The sequence below is a fragment of the Indicator indicator genome, chromosome 23 (genome assembly GCF_027791375.1).
Source record: "Indicator indicator isolate 239-I01 chromosome 23, UM_Iind_1.1, whole genome shotgun sequence".
Lineage (NCBI taxonomy): Eukaryota > Metazoa > Chordata > Aves > Piciformes > Indicatoridae > Indicator > Indicator indicator.
Window position 1 is genome coordinate 8,455,143 of NC_072032.1, and position 5,706 is coordinate 8,460,848.

Consider the following 5,706-nt stretch of genomic DNA (forward strand, 5'->3'; position numbering starts at 1 on the left):
TCTGGAAGAAGTCTGTGTATGTGTGTGTTGAAGTCCACAAAGCCAATGTACACCTAAAGCCACTATGAAGGGGATTTTTTGAGCCAATGTTATTTATGGTATGTACAGAAATTCTTTATGTTAGTAGGCTGTTAGCCAATGCTAATTAAAAATGACAGTCAGGATCACTGCAAATAGCAACCATTGAATATGCAATAAAAACATTCAGAGCAGCCTATTAACTGCAAAGTGGCTGAAAATGTGCAGTGCTGATATTAATTTGTCCCATCATCTTGAGGAGGTAGCCTGCAGTAAGGAACCTATCTGGTGATGTGTGTTCCTCTGAAATTAGCTTTTTTGCTATTAGCAGTCCTTGCATGTGCTTTAGTGCCTTGATCTGAAAGGCAGGATGTAAACAATAGGTGTGACACAGATCAGATCATTTTAGTATGATTTTTAAGAGGTATTTGGAGAGTTCTAGTTCAGGCTTGGAGTACTTTGATAGCAAAAATGTTACCTATTTCATCAGCTTGGGACTGCAGTAAAATTTTAATTTAGAAATAGTGTCATGCCCAGCTACTTGTCAAAATAATTCATTTTCCTGTACACTAATGGCTGCATTATTTAGTTCCACTGCTGTGGAAGTTTTACACAGTTTGCAGCCTGATGTAGTATTTTCAGATTGGTGTTCACATTGATGTCAAGACTGACAATAAAAATAGGTCTCATAAAAAGAGCAGGGTAAGGCACTAGATGATAATTCAACATCTCTTTTTTTGTTCAACATCTGGATACATACCTTTGGATAGGATAATTAACTCGATATTAAAATTAAATTTAGTTTCAATTTTAAATTAAATAAAATGTTGGCACATTAACCATCGCTGTACAGTAACAATGCAATTGTCTTTTATTATGTGTGTGCTGATTCTTTGAGGAAGAATATAGTTCTTTCAGCAAACCATTATGAGTAATGAACCTGAGATCTATAGAACATGAGGAATAGATGAGGTTTGATGTGTCAAAGATGGTTTCCAGCAGAGTTTCCCTGTTGAATTCAGAGTGTCTCCCAAGCTTTATGGGTGCAGCTTGGCAGCAGTCTAAACATCCTATCCCTCTGTAGTCTTGCTACCAAAATAAATAGCGTTGCATTCAACCCCAAATATTGCACATTGTCACAGACAAACATGCCATAGCAGTTGGCAGTTGCATGTCCCAGAGCAGACTGTGAGAAAGGCTTCCCTCTTCAGCACTGGCTCTTGAGTAATCAGGAAGGTAATGCTAAATAAGCATCAGGAGGAATTTCTGCTGCAGCTCTTGTGTGGGAAAAGAATTTGTTATACTGCTAACTGCAAAACCCAGATCCAGCAAGAGTCTGGAATTGGAACTGAGAGGCCAAAAGCTTCCATTGTTGGAGTTTTCAGAGATCCTGGTATAGTTCAACAAGGGTCTTGAGAGTTTTCCGTTTTCACAGCTGTGTACTGAATCCTGTGAGATTCATCTGTCCAGAAGGTGTTTAGCCTGGTTTAGCCTCACTGAACCTAGTTATGGACCAGGCTCTTGTTCTGTTGGACACTACTGCAATCTGGGAAGAGTAAGTCCCTGAAGAGTCTGTCAGAGTGTGGAACAGGAAATAGGAGATGGACTCACACAAGCAGTAGTTCTGTTCTGTAAGAACAGAAAGTTCTCTGCAAGCCTGACATAGTGCAGGTAAGAGACAAGATTCACCCTGGTCTCTTTGTACCCCACAGAAGCTTAGAGAGGAATGTTTCAATGGATTTTTTTTTACTGCTTAAGATCCAAAAGTGTCCCATAGCAAGTTATGTAGTCACCTGATGATCTCTGTGATCCTTCCTCTTTTCTAGAGAAAACATCTGGCCCCTTTTCACCAACTGTTATGGCTCTACAGCTTTTGTCTTCTCTCTTCCCTGGTTGGGTTCCTTGCTAATACCTATTTAAGCAGAGCAGGAAATTCCCTGTCTGAGCCTGGACATAGAGTTGTGCTTTGGAAGAGCGAGGGTTGGTGCAGTATGTCCTCCCAGTCAGAAGTCTTCCCTATTAATTTTTTGTCTTACTTTTTTCTAGTGAAGTGTTGGTTCATTGATATCTGGAAGCCCCTTGCCTGGGGGGCATGTGATAAGAGTTACTGAGGTGACAGAGCAGGAGGGAGTATGAAAGTGCCACTTTATGGCTGCTATTTCTCAAACTAGGTATGGTTCCTTTCCATTCTTGACTGGGAATTTGCTGTTGCAAGAAGATTTGAAATAAACTACTGATCATTTGTGTTTGCTTAGTTTTGTTTTCTAAACATAAGCTTACAAAGACAGACTTCCTGATATAGATTGTTTGGGGATGTGTGTGCTATGAGATCAATAATGTAATAAAGCATTTTGGACACAGGCATGCTTAATAGGAGATGTTCTGACAGGTGTCTCAGCTGGGGGTTAAAGAAAAAAAATAATTTAATCTTCTTAACTTAGTGGGGAAGGGGCTAGAAAGAAGGCTGATCTTGGTCAGCTCTGTTAACCCTACAATATCCTTCACATGCAAAAGCAGAATATCCAAAAAAGGGTGCAGTCAATGTTCAGTTCTCCACATCTCAACTACAGGCATCTTCATTCTGGGTCATAGCACCTATGTGGGCTGTATGTGTGTGTGTGTGTGTGTGTGTGTGTGTGTGTTAAGAATTATGTTGTGACATTCAAATTATGAAGCAGTGTAACCTTTTGCTTTAAGTATTTGAGTGAGCTCTGAAACAGGAGGAGGAGAAAAGGAATGTGTTCCCTCCCACACCTGGCTCTGAAGGATCTGAGGTTCATGCTTGGTTTTATAACATTGAAAGAACCATTGCATTTAGTTCTTCCTAAATCTGAGCTGGAATTAGATAGTTGATTGTGGGCATGCTTTAGACAGGTGTGTGCTTTGGGAGAGAGGGGGGAAAATGCTTTTTTGGTGAGGAATTGATGTTGGAGATACTTAGATTCTTCTTTGGTCACTGAAGAAAATCAGATGAATGCTCAGATGTTCCAAAAGAACAAGACTCAGAAAGGGCTTGGAGCTCCTGGCTGAAGTGTTTGCTGCTTTTAAAGGGTATAGATTTTCATACACCAGGAGAGCAGTAAGAAAGTGGATGATGTGAAGACAACAGAAGGGTTCCATTCTGAGTTCAATTCGTCATATAAAACTATTGTATCTGTTACTGATCAGATGGGTGGTCTGGTTTTCTCTGTAGAATGGTTTGGGTTTGAGTTGATGAACTACAAAGGTGACGTAGCTGACAGGTAAGGCAGTAACTGCCACCTCTGTCTTGCATCTCGGGCAGCTTTACAACATGATAAAGCAGTGCCAGGCAATATCAGACACTGTTAGCATCTGCTTGATATGAACACATTGCCAGTACTGTCATGGCTCATTCCTCTTACAGCTGAGCATTGTGTCTTCCCTATCCTTCCACTGGAATCAGGAGGGGATAACCTCAGGGATCTGGAGATGTTGTGAGTCATGGTATGGCTGAATGATCATTAGGGCAAGATTCAGATTGTGCTTTCAGGATTCTTTTTATTCCTTCTCATTTTAATTGTGCTAGGTACTTATTTTTTTAAACAACCATCAATAGCTTGTGTGCTTGGCCTTCTGATGTGTTAGTGTCCTAAAAGATAGGGCTGAGTATTGGTGAGAAATCAAGTGAAATGTCACAGCAAGTTGTTTTCAATACCTGTCTGGCTGACCAAGTCCTTTGCTCATCCAGAACAGGCAATGATTAGACCTGTGACTCAGAGACCAGATTTTTGGCTTTGATGGGACCTAAGGTTTGGAAATTACAAAATAATTGTCGCTTTCACTTTAAAGAAACTTTGTGGCTTTTTCTACTTCTGTATGATGGAGTAGTGGAATAATGATCTTAAAGAATAACAGCTGGCTTCAGCTTTTATTTGGGTCAGTTGTTTTTGCAATAGAACACGTTTCATGTTGAGACAAAATTAAGGAAGCTGATCTGTAACTGAAGAAATATCCTTCAGTGGACTGACATAGACTGCTGTGGCTAAGGAAAGGGATGTATGAGCTCCACACCAGCCACGGGTGGTGGAACTGGAGCAGCGGAGGTGGTTGGCCACTGTAGACAATCTTTTCCTTGGCATAAGTCCCATGAAAGTCTTTTGTCTTTTTAGTAGCCGCAAAACTGGACCCACTTAACTGCAATTCTTTTCTGTGAGGGTGGTAGGACACTGGAATGGGTTTCCCAGAGAAGCTGTGGACACCTCATCCCTGGAAATGTTTAAAGCCAGGCAGGATGAAGCTTTGAGTAACCTGGTCTAGTAGAAGGTGTCACTGCTCATGGCAGAAGGGTTGGACCTAGATGATCTTGAAGGTCCCTTCCAACTCAAGCCATTCTATGATTTGTTTTCCATCAGCGCAAGTACTTGAGGAGAAGGGAAGGTGAGTGGTGAAGTAAGAGGCTGCTTGCCAGCGTGGTGAGAAAAGACATCTGGCTTGTCACCTGGATTTTATCAGGGAAAGTCACTGGTAAAATTGTCATCTATTATTTTGCCTGTGATGGTAATGAAGCTCTGCGATCAGCTGCCTGGAAATCCTTCACAATCTCTCTTATCTGAGACCCTAAGCTTCAGTTGGGTGGCTAACTTCTGTCAGGAGTGAGAGGAGTACAGATGATCTGGCCTTGGGAAAATAGCAGGCCAGCTGACCTTTTGAGCTCTTCTATGAACCTAAGAATAGACTAGAAAGTTTCAGTACCTCTCATATCTGTGTTTGTTGGGTTTGTGGGGGTTTTGTTTGGTTGGTTTTGTTTGTTTTCAGGGTTTTTTTGTGGCTTTCATGAAAGAGATACAGCTTCAAGGCTACACGTGTTGGTTTCTGTTGGTTTGGCACCTGTGTTCTTAGGCAGCTCACTGCCATTGATAACTAGCAGGGTTAGCTGTTGCCAGCATGAGCCTATCAGCATTGTGTGCTGCCAGCTGCTTTGCCAGGGTTCACCTTGGCTGTTCATTTCCAAGAGGTCTTTAGTACTTCCTGATGCATGCAAGGCCATTAGTGTGCAGCTGTTCAGCAGCCAGCCAGTGAGTTGGTGTCACCTGTGTTTCGTTATTCCATGCTTTGGAAAAGTCTCTCTTCAGAAGGTGCCAGCTATGGTTTAGCTTTAGAGACTTGAGGCACAGCTCTGGAGTGCTTTCCTCCTCTGGGTTTTTGGTGTGGCTGCTGTTTCCTGACCTCTCTAAGTGCATTTGTGTAAATGCTTGTTCAGCCCTCATGGGTTTGTTCATGACTGTATCGCTGAAGCATTTGGGAGTTCATTATGTTCATGCTTCCACATGAATGACAGCATTTGTTCTGAAAGTGAAGTTTTTAAAGATTTTTTTTTCTTAATTTCCAAAGCTGTTGACCTACTGTTATGTAATTGTACAATTAACTATTTCTGCAGCTAAAGCTGAGCCATTTGCATACCTTGTCCTTGGGCTGCATGCACTGATGTAGGCAGGAGATCTCCAGAAGTGGATGGGAACTGGGATATTTGCACCCTTTCAGGAAGTGTTTGAGAGCCCCATGGCTTTTATTATGTGGGTTTCTCTCCTCCCAACCACACGCACACTCTCCACACACCCCCTGAATGATATATTTAATCAGAAAAGTCTTAGTGTCCTCCCGGCATGGTCTTAGTCACGTGGAATAAACCGAATGAGGCTCTGGAGGAAAATGCCTCTATTTACAGTT